This window comes from Bombus fervidus, chromosome 13 (genome assembly GCF_041682495.2).
Source record: "Bombus fervidus isolate BK054 chromosome 13, iyBomFerv1, whole genome shotgun sequence".
Lineage (NCBI taxonomy): Eukaryota > Metazoa > Arthropoda > Insecta > Hymenoptera > Apidae > Bombus > Bombus fervidus.
Window position 1 is genome coordinate 5,873,252 of NC_091529.1, and position 14,110 is coordinate 5,887,361.

The 14,110-nt window shown below is 40.1% G+C and overlaps 1 protein-coding gene and 1 non-coding gene across 3 annotated transcripts in view; one reads left to right on the forward strand and one right to left on the reverse strand.

The window, feature by feature from the left end:
* Positions 1-14,110, reverse strand: part of Ss (aryl hydrocarbon receptor spineless) — a 158,999-nt gene that overhangs the window by 119,366 nt on the left and 25,523 nt on the right. The gene's annotated exons all lie outside the window — the stretch shown is intronic.
* Trnad-guc (transfer RNA aspartic acid (anticodon GUC)) lies at positions 13,814-13,885 on the forward strand. Its single transcript has one exon. It is a non-coding gene; the product is annotated as a tRNA-Asp (tRNA).

Genomic DNA, 14,110 nt, shown 5'->3' on the forward strand with positions numbered 1-14,110 from the left:
CGCAGACTTGTTTCTCCATTCTTCCCGCAAGGATGCGAAAAATTAGCACAACAGGGTATAGAAATGTAAATTTTTTAAAAACGTTTTTCATAACATTCCTGAAAGCTAGTACGAAAGAGGAAACAAAACTCATCTTCTACTCTTCCGATAAAATTCCAGGAAGCTAACACGAGAAGGAATAAACCTTGAAAGAAATTTTACGGAATTCTACTGAAACGAAGCCAACATTGAGACATTGGTCGGGACATTTGCACGATTCCGAAGCCGGATGGTGTTGAGCTTGGATAAAACTGGGAAAAATCGGGACAAAGTCGGCGATAGCCGATTATAGGCCTTCTTAAAATCCATCAATAATCCAGTATCGGATGGGAAGGTCGCGGGGGCTGAAAGCCGACATTTCTCGGTCTTCCGTTGGTGGCTGGCGCGTATTAAACCAGCGGCCGTTCCGGAATCCGCGTATCCGCGAGGAAAATTCAGGATATATCGGTCGAGACCTGTCGACGAACAAGTCGAGCCGGTGTGCAGACATGGTAAAACTATTGGATTATTCGAGGCGTACGAGTGGAAGAGCTGCGGTTAGCAGGCATCAGACTGAGTTTGTTGGATTCGGGATCAAAGTAATCTCGTTTGCCACCCCCCGATCAGCCTATCCCCGATGACCAGGGCTGAGCAAACCACGCCCTATCATCGCTGGATAACGTCGCCCTTTAGGCCCTTTTTGAAAACCCAATTAAAATCATTTAAAAGCGATGTCTATTCTCAGCAGCCCCAATTTGCGTCTAAAGTGCCAATAGACTCGATAAAATAATACGAAATAAGTCCATAAAAACGATTTTATAGGAAGCAAAACGATAATTTTCGTCGTTTTTTGGCTCCTATACGTGATAAAAAATTGGATTGTTTATTAGGATGAAAGAAAAGGGTGGTCTTAGTCGAGAAACGTGGATTTGGACACGTACGAATCCACTTTCTTCCCTTTGGGCGAATATTTAAGTGGATATTCGCGGAATGTTGGACACCCCTGATGCCAGCTGAGGCGTATGATCTGGTTAGTTGACTCTAGGGTGGGTTTTGCCCTCGGTAGGCCACAATCCGCTCGTTTTTCGAGGCCGGATTAGCCTCATAAGACGACACCGCTGCTCGAAAGATTAGATACCGAGATTACCGATGCAAACAGCGTCGAATGACGGATTGAATCGGATAGCCAAGCCGATACTGATCAAATATGGCCAGGAAGACCGCCTGAAATTAGTCGAATCGCGTGGCGAGCGACCATCCAACAACCGATGACAAGACCAACGTGTGTCTCCAATTTTCTCCAATTTACTATACAAATTCTCCAAATGAATCTATTAATAGGATATCAAAATATACAATTTCATAGATCCAACATTCAACTCACAGATCAGTATGATTACAAAAGGTGTAGAGCGTCATTTGCTTAGGAAGAATCGCAGTTCTTCCTGAATAAGATATTGCAGGAACTACAAACTCATTAGATATAATTTCTCCGTTCGTTTTTAGAAGAAATACTATTAGGCACACGGGGTAAGGTAGATGTATGATTTCGTAACAAATTTGTTAACAACGTTGGTAGAATTCCGAGAATACAGGCAATTCTGTCAAAGGATGTCTATTTACTTCCAGCGTTAACACGGTCGCCAGACCTGTCCAATGAATCAAATCTACCATAGATTTCTACATTGTTCACCACCTAAATCCATTCACATTCCACAGATACTCTCCTCGAACATTAGGGAAATATATAGACGACAATGAAGATATTCGTATTAAAAATAGAAATAAGGAAGGCTCTCTGTGTTAAAGAAAGTTTAGAATCAACCAGGACGTGGACAGACAAATCCATTTGAATTCCTCGGATATTCGTCTCAAATACTCAAAAACATATTAACAGATCACTAATTCGAAAAGTAAAATAGAGAACAATTTCCCTAAAGAGATTCGTAGAACTCTGAGGTTCTCCATTTCGAAGAACACCGATTTTCCACGACTGAGTTGTGCGGATTGTTAATAGAAAAATCATCTAAATTCGTCTTAATAATGAAAGCGCCAAGATTGAAAAGGAAAATATTGAAAGAAAAGAAGATTCTCCATTCTGAGCGACGTCACTTCTTGTCAAACTCGGAAAACGACGAAGATCATCTCCTTGGCGATTGAGTCGTCCAGATGTTGGGCAAAGGGTTCCAATGTCAAACCAGATCTCGGCTACGAGAGTTTTTCACTCGTTAATTCGAGCTGGTGACCGTTAAGCGTTTCTGGCTGGTCTCGAGGCGGCAATAAAAAGCGGGGCGACGAAGATCATCTTCATCGCGGCTCGAGTTCGTGACGTTTCAGGGCGGTGGCTTCGCGTGGTCCATTCTGTCCGAACGAGCACGCACGATGACGTGATCACGTGACCGTTAAAAACCTGACCTAACCGACATCCCTGCCGGCACGCCATTATCCGTGCGTCCATCGCTACTGAATGAGCCCCGATGTCCGGGGCATAAGCTCGCTATATCGTCGGCCCTCGTAAATCCATCCTCCTAAAGGACATGCGATCCAGAGGCCCGTTGTCCTTCCTATCAACGGGCCGCGCGAGTTCCTTTCCATTCAAGGTCCTATGCTCGTACACGCGCGTCTTTGCGTGTTAACGTTCAGTGCTGACGATTGGGTTTGTTCCGTAATCGGCTATGAAATTGGAGAGACATTAACTGCAAGTTAGCAATTTTTTCCCTAAAACTTAGTTTTTTCTGGGGATTGGGCGGCGTAAAGGAATTTCTGGACGGACGAAATTTATGTCGAAAGGTTTCTGCTTTGTAGATAATTCTGGTAGGTAGTTTTTTGCGCAAAAATGATCAATTATTTTGCTTTGTTGCATTGCGTATCCTTTTTGAAGATCCTACGCCATACCGAAACTGGATAATTCTAACATTAAAAATCGCGCTAACATCGCCCTTTTCATCGCCGATAAACACGCAAAATCTTTTAACCTAACCTCTAAAACTTTTCTGACTTTCTACAATACTTCAACCACCTAATAATACTTTTTTATCCAGAAAGCTCATTATAGAACACGATAACGTCTCAATAACGATTCTATCTGTTCTCCTGCTAAAGAATCAAACCCTCGAAATAAAGATTTCAAATTTCACGAATTGGATCAGGGAGATCGGAGCTTCACGGACTCGGTTCGATAAAATGACAGCGACCTGACGATTACTGGCGGCACGCAACTACCGAATGAACTAATATCCAAGTGTCGACCTAATATCGAAGCTCGGCGTAAAGGCATCGGGAAGGCACGCAACGTCTCTCTCGTCACGAGGCGCGTTGTATCCCTTTTTCTTCGGGTCCGATGGTTGCATGTACGCGTACTTTGTGCAGGACGTGCCGTGGATATCCGGTGGTTGATCGATACGTCAGGAACGCAGCGATTACTCCTCCACGGGATTACTTTACCCGTATCGTGTTGCCAATCTGTGTATACAGGCAGGCCAGGTGAAATTGCGCGAAAGTTGCCGAGTTAGACCAACGCTTTTGGCCAACTTCCTTATTCGCCGATTGTTGCACGAAGAACGACTATCGTCGCTTAACCATGCTAATTATATTTTTATTAGAAAAGAATTTCGTCACCTTCATTGGTAAATCGAAGAAATATGTGTGCATCAAAAAAGTGATCAATTTCCTTCTTTACTAGTCGCTGGGAGAAAGAAGATTCTCTTGACTTCAACGTCGAGTCTGAAGCTAAAACTGCGCCATTATCATGAACATTGATGTTGAACATTTTCTTGCTGAAAATTTCTTCGAGGTATTAATAATATCTTCCCCTCCGACTGAGAAATATCTTCATAAACTACTTTCAAAGGCTACTTACGATAATTAGGTATATTTTCGCGCTTCCTTAACCGATAAACGCATCATCACACAACATCATTTTCATCAGACAACAACTAAATAAAATTATAACACGAAGGAACATATTCTATGCACATGTTCAACTTAAAACGGATCGAAAAAAACAATATCGTGTTCATTTGGACATACGAGCACAAACGACAGACTCCAGTTTCTTACGAGATCCTCGAAACAGTTATTCACCAACTATATCACAAGTCTTCAAAACTTTTTCTTTCAAAAGGAAAAGATCTTCTCTAAAAGCTGCAAAGACAATGGAGCGAAGAGGAGACAGATCGAGGGAACGGATGGGTGCTACCCTGTGCGCGGGGCCACGAATCGATTTCGATCTTTCGCTCTCGATCCCATAAATATCTGGCGGAGCCAGTCAGCCGGATAATTACGTATCGAGGCGTACAGGGGGCGGAGAAACGTGGCGTTCTCTATAAGCTTCGATATTATGCCTATACGTAGTCGCAGCACGCTTGACCCTCTTGACACTCGGATGATATAATAATAATTGTTGTGCGTCCATGCCCGGCTACGAAGAGGAACAATCCGCCCCGGCATCATTGGTAGAAAGTCGCTGGCTTCGGATACACCGACCTTTCGCGGTCGTTGTGTTGCTGGGACCGGCCCAGTGCGCAGAACGGGGCCCCGTTTAATTTCCTCGCTTCGTTTCATGCTTCTTCCGAACGAGCGTTTTCGTTTGGCCGCCGTTTAATTAATATCGGAACGCTTTCACGGCCCTTGCCACCAATACGGCCGATCCTTTATGCTCGATATCGCGACTTCTTTCAGTAGAAAACGCGACCTTTGATCTTACCTCTTAAGTATTTCTACGAGCTCCGTTTTCTTCATTTCTTCGTTCATGGTGCTTTGTTCGTCGTACGTGCAATTCAAAAATCGCTTCCAACGTTTCTGGATAAATCGATAAATCGCAGGCTCGCAAAAGTATTCGAACGACAACGATAAGTATAACGAGATACGATCATTATGATTACGTTGATAAATTTGAAACAAGTCCGAGAATATGTATAGATATTACGAGTGACGTGCTTCCTAGAGATCACAAAAGTATTCAAACGATTAATTATCCATTAAGGTAACAAACTTTATGTTGTTCTTCAAAATCCAGCTTGAAACTTGAAATTATCTGTACCATTTCCTCGTGGTAAATACGTTCGTGAGAGTGAGTCAAATTTGTTGGGTATGTCGAATACTCGTTATAGATCTGAGTAGCAAAATGAAGAATTTCATCTGGAAGCTTCAAATAATGGAGGCGACGCAACATATGCGTCAGTAGACTAAGAATACCGGTTCAGACCATCCGTCTCCCTACTTTCTTATCGCGTTGCAGCTTAACTTCAACGTTTCGCCCTGTAACTGTCAGATGCTCGTAACAAGATCATGAATTCTGATACTCAATCTTTATAGCTCTTCATGGCATGAAAGAAAACGTAAGATCTCTCTTCGTCCCTTTCGACTGGGGATTGGTATAAGAGCAGTAATTTTTGACCACATCGATATTGATTTAGCAGACGTGAACATTGAGAAAAGAAAGGATTCAGCCTCCAGCTGGACACGATCTGGAGAGGTTGCACGGCTCGAAAGTTCGCCAACGTTGGCCCGATCCTCTCGCCTCCCGTTTGAAAATGAGATTTCGGTGGAGGGCAAGATAACAGACGAAACTGCATACCGAATTAGTAGGATGGAATATCTACCGAAGAGGCATTACCTATCGTCGACTGAGTACAAACAAAGAGGAGAGGCGAGCGGTGTATAGTAAAACGATCGTCGCTCGACTTGAAATACGTAGCCATTAACGGCCATAACCATTACCGATTCGACTGAATTGTGAGGTTAGTATGGGGCTAATCTGCTACGTGCTTTACTTACCTGTCAAGAAATTAGCATATTATCTGAATACCGGCTCCCTTGCCTCCGATTCCTTGGGAGCTCGAAACTGTTCCTCCTCCTTTCGTTTTCCTTCGCCTCTTTCCACTTCTCTTAGCCCGGTTAGTTCGAAGCAACGAGCATTTTTAATCGATCAGGCCTGACGAAATCGCGTTTCTTCAAATTTTATGTTAGCGAAACTTGAAAGAGCAGAAGCGTATGAACTGACAGCATTTCTTTAATGAAATCGTTAAGAGGAATCATCTTACTATAAATGTTATCGAAGATATATAATTAAACTCGCAATTTACGTTCGCAATCGTTATTAATATCGTTCCAGCGCAGCTCATATGACTCGATTATTATTATTAATTCGTCACAATGTAGCCGAGAAAGACGTAAATATGTCGGATACTAATTGCTAATTAAGTAATGAAATGGAAAATTTTATATGGTTGTATTCTAACAGTTGTAAGTAATTGAAACAACGTAACGTACGCGTCAGTGGAATAAGAACATCGGTTCGGACCGATTGCCTTCCTAATTTTCTGTCACGTTGCGGTTAGATTTTGTTTCATATTGTAATTCTAAATATATACATAGAAACACAACGATTAGACCAAAAATGAAAACACTTATATGCCACATACATATTATGCATACACATATACATGTATCACGTGTTTCCATTATTTCGTCCAATCTCTATGCATATACATATATTTACATTTTATCAGATAAATGTATTCGCTGTTACTAGAGCAATTAAAGAAAGGAAAAGTGAGAGGAGAGAAATAAGAACGATACCAAAGCAACTTACGGAGATAACGGCGTGGCAATAGTAGATTCTTTTGTGGTCTTTAATTATAATTATGGGTTTAGATGGCGCTAAGTTTAGACGTAAATAGGCGTGAGAGCGTGAAAGTGTGGGATGAGTAAGTGCGACTACATTCGATACGATTGAGTAAGTATACGGTATCATACGTGTAATCTAAGTCTATTTCCTGACCGTGAGATCGAAATTAAATAAATACCTAATTATCTATATTCACTTTGATTAAATGAGAAAAATCGCAAAGAGAAAGAGGGAAGAAAAGTTGATCAGAGTTCCAAGCTAATTGCTTCATCGACTCTTAACTCTTAATAGAACGCGTGCAAGAGGTTCTATTTGCGCGCGAATAATTGATCGTGCGTAGGTCTACGATCGAAAAAAAAACACAGGGGGCGAACGAGGTTAGGGGTTGGGGGCAGCTTCCTGTGCCGGTGTTGGCGGCACGCACGAAAATGTTTAACGCAAACGAGCATAATGGGATCTTTGGTGGAACAGAAACAGAAATAAAAATCACGGTAGCTTCTTAGGGCATCGCGAGGCTTAATGGGGTTAACCCTGGCTAACCTACGTATAATTAAAAACAGAAAATGATCCGAGACGAATCGGGATTATTGATCCGGCAGATTTTACGTCGACGTTTAAGGGCCACGGCCAACGCATCGATCTATCAATTTGTATAGTGCGCGGAATTCCTCTTTTGTATCGTCATATCCCGACTTACGTACTCCTAAGTTACATCATTCTGTTCGATGGGTCGATAAGAACTGTTTCACAATTCGATCCGAACAAGGTGGATATTGGAGTAAAAATTCATGAAATGTTTGACTGCTATTTGGCATTTTTCATATGTAGCAGGAAAGATTTTCATTTTGTATGAGCCGAACAAAAGGTGAAAAACAGTGATTTTGTGATCGAAGAAAGAATGATATATCAATAGAGTGAATCTTTAAAAAAAAAAAAGAACGGATAAAATAATATTTAGGAATAAAGAAAAAAATAATTTTCACATGATTCTCTCTTGACTCTTCTAGGACTCTCAAAAAGCTCTCTCAAGATTCTTTCGTCCATTCGCACAGAACTCTCACTCCTACATCGTCCAAATTCGCTCTTAATCACGAAGCTCGGTTTCAAGATTTCCTCGATTGACACTGATAACGGTGACGAGCATTAACAGAACTATGGACCGAGTTTATGGTGCCGTTTCTCTTCGAGGTGAGACAAACAAAGCGTGCGAAAGCCCGAGGCAGGAACAACTCCCAGGCGGGTCTCGTTAAAAGAAAAACTGGCAATGAATTCCTCTTTATCCGGAAATCTACCAAAGAAAGAGCACGTAAAAAATTGGTGGTAGGCTAACTGCGAAAGAAGAAACGATTACGAGCGGTTCGTCGTTTCCACGAATCGCCACGAGATCGCTCGAAACGAGTTCGTAACCCATCGAATCCGATCTCCAATCGGGTCGTCGACAGCGGAAAGGTAAACACGGTAAAACCTCTAGTAAGAAACGAGACTTTCTTCTGCATTGTAGTTCGCTCCATCCCGTAAAACTAACCGCTGCTTGTTTACCGATTACCTCTTACTTACGCAGTTTCGCGTAACTCCTTCTCTGACCCGGCCATTTTGCCCGGTAACTGGGACTTGGCGGCTCGGGGAACCTTCTATGAAGCTGTTAGCTCTCCGCAAACGACCGAATTACCGGTGCGAACTGAATTGTCCCGTTGGCGCCACGTTCTTGCCGGTCAATTTGCGGAATCGTGTTCATCTTGAGGTAGTTGAGTTGGAAGGTTGTTAATTTATCTGTTTAGCGATATGTTTTGAAACAAGAGGTTCGACTTAGGTTAAAATTGCATTATAGAAATAAGGAAACGTTAACTTGACTTCGATAACAAAATCATTAGCGAGGTGGTTGTGCAATGGCTCGTTTAAAATTTGACCAATATAATCATGACAGTCGTATTTCGTTGCAACGCTAGTCAAATTTCAGAAAGTTTTGAATAATATGCATAATAAGTACAGAACAGTTGTATAAATATCTTCATTGAGACAAGACACCATATTATTATTACCATGTAAGACCACTGTCACCAAAAAATGTCATTAGCACGTCGTTGGTTGAAGCTTCTCGCAATTTACGGTTATCCCTCGATCAGATTCGCCGACGAGGATCACTAAATCGCGCGATAGCAACGGCAGTCAACAGGCAAACGGCACGGTACAACCGTGGGATTCGCGCTAAGGATCCTCGTTCGCTCTGCACCCTCTTGGCTGCCGTTCTCTTCAATCTTCCCTTAATAATTGTTTTTTGCTCTCGTGTTTACGAGGACTGGCCAATGATACGCATTACGCGTGGCGCTGATTGCTCGGCCCAACTTTTAGTTCCCTCTCGCCCCTAATCTTCCCCTTCATATCGTCCAACTCTCTCTTTCTCTTTCGATCCTCTCGCCTGACCAACAAGGAGCGTCAAACAAATACGCGTCCTTGATTTTCCTCAAACGGTTCCCGGGTAATTTTTCCTCCTTCCTCGTCGCAGAAATTTCGAATTACAGCCAGGTTTCCAATCGTTATTAGACCACAAATTTTTATGCATTTGTGGTTCTGTCGAGGAACGCAAACGCTTAGACTGCACATAATATGCAAAAGTATATAAAGTGTCCAAAGCACTAGGTATAGGTACCTGTTGCAATCAAACAATTTTCTACGTAGATGCTCTACCTGTTGCAATAAAGCAATTCTCCATTTAGGTTTCATTTTTTTGGTCCCATTACGTATAAAAGAAAATAAGTGAATGCATACCAAGGATTCGTAAGTGACGTAAAGATTTCTATAAGGTGAGAATGAAGTCGAATTTGGAACGGAATTAAAAGAAGGAAGATTTGCGATGTAACCAACAATGTTTATTAATCGATCCAATACGAACACAAGAGAGAAAACAATCGTGAGAATAATGTTGAGAACCGGCCATTCCAAGATACTCATAATATTCTAAGAAATGTTAAAAATCGGAGACTGAGGAATAAAAGTAGTTCTTGCTACTTGGCGTATCGATTGAGGTAACTTTCCTATTCGATAGGGATCTCTACGGAAATAGAATTAAAAATCTAGAACCTTCAGTTAAAAGAAATGAACCCCCTTCTCCACTCGTTATCGTAGCTTTTTGTATTTTCATTGTTCTTTGTTTGCTATGTAATAACAACGTAGGCAACTATAGAGCTCGCAACAAGCATTAGGCTCGTTAGAAGCCAACAGAGCAAAATCTGTACGGGTCTTACGTGTAATCGACGGAAAGAAAAAGAACTGGCGCCAATTGGAATAGGATAGAAGGGGGCGCCCGTAAACATGGAAAAAGACGCGGGGCATGGCTGCATATTTATAAAATGCAAATTCTAATTGCGGTAACAGCGACGCGAAATTAATGATTGCATTTAAAACGCTTTATCAGCGGCTGGCACATTTTAACTCACGTAATAAGCAGCCCGTGCTCCATCGCGTGTATAGCGGTGTTCGGTTGGATGAAAAGCGCGGTCGCATAAATTTTTATTAAAAAAAGAACCGACCCTCTCCATTAACCCTATCGAACCTCGAAACCGTTTCATTTTGTTACACGAAGAAATCCGAGAAAGTTAATATCAATATTGAGGCTACATGAAAATTTAGAAAACATAATTCAAGCGAAACTGCTTCGTTTTCTCGTATAAAGAAGCTCGCAAAAACGAACACTAGTATTAAATCAATATGAAAAGTGGAAAGGCTTAAAAGGCGAATCTAATCCAAACTACTCATTGTGTTACACGAAGGAATTCTGTTATTAGACCAGCATAACAATTTCAAGTCACTTAAGGCAAATATGTTCCGAAAAAATGTATTGGAAAATACTGATTTTTGTACATAATTTAACAATGAACTTCATCAAATCTAGAAATATTTTTAAGGATAAAAATTGACACCGACATACGAAGATAACTAATATTAAACCTACATGAAGAAAACATCTATAAAATACCTGCTCGGCTAGACGTATTCTCGCTTAAATTATTAAGAAGATATATTACAAAGATGACTAAAATGGATAAAACACGATGTTATCGTATGGATAAAAGCAACTGTCGCTACAAATACACAGCATGATGATAAATTGAGAACTACTTTTAGAAAGAATTAACAGTGACGGATAATCCTACCTTTGAATCGGTATATGTATGCTTCAAAGTGGATAGCGTTTATAAGTTTGCAAAACGATATTTCATAGAACAGGCCGGACATTTCGCAAGTTTTAGTGGACAGATGACGCGGAACGGAGGCACCGTCAAAAGCAAAGCTAACAGCCGAGCGAACATATGGCGTGGCTAGCGTGATCTTTCGGAAAAAATGAACAAGTTTTCGTGCCGTCGACCCACCGAACACCGCTGTTTCTCCGCCTATTGGGCGGTACTTGCGTTTTCGCAAACGCGTTTGCACAAGTCTGCAAACAATCGGTCATGTTTGCCGTTGCACGTTCGCCCCTACGCTCTATGCTAGTCTATACAACTCTGAGAAACTTTTGTCAACTAAATTTTCTTTGAAAGGATGATCCTCGAACAATTCACGAAGATTATCGAACAATTCTGAATTACAACTTCTCGGATCGATAAAAGACGACCGAATTTTCAAAAACAAACAAGGAAATATTTCGTAGTAAACTAATACCCTGGAGCATAACGAAGATTATAAAAAAAAGAAAACGTAACATATTTCTACGGGTTATTTTATTTTAACGTCGTTTTATAAATAAGAAGAAATATTTAAATATAAAATAGTTAAAAATGGAAGGAACCTGATTGTTAAGATTATTCCCTTGAATTATATAATAATATCAAATAAAAGAATAATTGAAGTTGCCTCCTTATTGCAACGGTTCCTTCGATTGCCAAAAATTTCAAGAAACTTGATCAAAGCAAACCGTACATACATCGATCTGATATCTATTTGTTAATATATTATCTTCATGAGAAACTCATCGCTTTATTACATAATGACATCTCTGAATCTTCGAAAATGTCATAAACGAAGTTCTACTGTAAACGAAAAAAAAAAAAAAAAGGAAAGAAGAAAAAAACTGGAGGATAACTCGGAAGAGAGGAACGAAAATATCGTTTACTATTAATCTGCCAATTTATTTCACCGAAACATTTTAACGCGAAACTGGAAACACGCAGGTGCCTCGTTACTTCCCGTTTCCCCACGATGCAACCTAATTACTCTGAGGACCCCTTCGTTAAACAGTGATAAACATCTCGACGATTAATAAGGAGTACTGTTTTCTTGATGCCAGTTGCCGATCCCCGGTGCAGCGACGAATTCGCCGATTCCGTCCGAAAACGACAAAAATGTGGTAAAAGGTGCGATATAAAATAAAACGAAAGAGACAAGAACCTGACTTGGCCAGTGGCCTCGAGTTAATTGCAATCCTCGTCCCTCGTAAATTAGTTTTCCGTTCGTTACTCTGGCGTGTTTTGGTATGTCCGAAAACATGTTCGTTAAGAATTAATATTATAATTTTTAGAAACAGTTAATGGAATCTGAAGACAACGCGTAAGGTAGCATTTATATACTTAATGATTAAGTTGTAATGTTATAATAATAATACCTTAAATGATGAGAATTTTGAAATTCCTAGAACAAGTAGTTCGCTGCTTCTGACCATTATATAGTTAGATCGCGGATTTTTATGTATTTATGGGAATTTTGAACGCACAATGTGTACAATAAAATATGCAATAAAATATGCAAATTTCAATTAAAATTCCATTTCCTTTAGTTACATTCATGAAAATAGAAAAATGCATCAAAGTCCTCGATCTAATTATAACAATACCAGACGCATTTCGAGATATCGTTTAACAAACTTGCTTGTACAGCGTACGCACTAGTGTTTACGTATTCATCATTTGCATTCAAAGAAGTACAGTTGACCTTCTTGAGAAACAAACTCCCTTCTCTGCTTCTCTATCGTGCATCTTCTTTACCTCGGTTCTTTGAAGCTCGTTAAATTGCATGAGTTCTTAAGATTTGAAGATTTGTCCAAAGTATTCCTATGTATAGAAAAAAAAGAGCGATTAGAACAGCTCAACGTTTTCCTCGGGGAGAAAAGGCTGTTTCCAGTGTTGGAAAAGGACACGTGTGGCGCAGAGTCCAGTCCTCGGGCCATGAGACGACATGTAATTTACGACATGACCCTTGACGAGTGATTTGCAGACGTCTCGTAACGAGACCCATGAATGACTCTGACTCTACCCTAATCGCATTCTGCAGTTTGCCTTCCTCCGGCCACGTCCTCTTTTCATGCGGTCTCTCGTGAGAAAAACTTGCACGTTTCTGTTTACTTTTACAATGCTTCCAGCAGTGTATACGTTTCCTCGGTAGAAGAAGAAGAAGAAGAAGAAGAAGAGAAGACGCATGAGCATTCCTCGTTTTCCAAGTGAAATTTAAACAAAAACGTCCATTCAAGCTACTTAGGTCGTGTAAACATTGAAATCTCTAAATTATTTGTTTCTACATAGGACGTACATGTTATCGATAATATCGTCGATAATATATCGACTAAACGAATTATTTGGTTCTAAGTAACCATTATGGATTAATTATGGATATCTCGATTTTAGCGAAAAAAGAAGAAGAAAAAAACAAATCTTTCCTAAGCAAAATTTAAACAGAAAAGTTTCATTTGAAGGTAAGTTCTGTATACGTTGAAATTTCTAAATTACATATTTGTTTGTAGGTATAGACTCTTGGTAACTGGTAAGGTATTAGTGCTTGGTTATCGATACTTTAGCAATTTGTGTGTTTAGTGAAGAGATAGTGCGTAACGAATCGACTAAACGCTACGAGGGCACGTCCACTTAAAAATGAACCTCGTCTTCCCTTTTCAAGAGACTTTTATTCGGTCGAAAGAAACAAGAGAAACAAATTTATATCAATGCTTTGATAGAAATGGCTCGCGAAAATTTATATCATTTGTACGTCATGTATTAAAATAATAGATTATACATTTTCCACGATCGTAACATATCATATTAATCTTAGAAACATAATTTTTTAGTTGAATGAAAAATATTATATCAATATGTTCTATATTAAAATATAAAAAAAACATAAAGTACGATTTTCATTGAATTTTTCCTTTTCTGGAGTACTGGAACTCTATGTTACCACAAGTCCTCGGTAGTATAGTGGTCAGTATCCCCGCCTGTCACGCGGGAGACCGGGGTTCGATTCCCCGCCGGGGAGAATTTTTTTTTCATCTATAAAATTATAAAATACAATGTGTATAAAATACTTTTAACTACTTACGTATACCGACGCAAAAATAAAGTATTTACAAAAACTATCGAGTGATTTTGCTCATAATGAACCACGCGTCTTACCAAAGACACTTAGAAAGAATACGTCAGACCGAAGTATCCTATACGTATATGCTATGTACAGAGGCACGGAATAACAGGCAGAGGACAA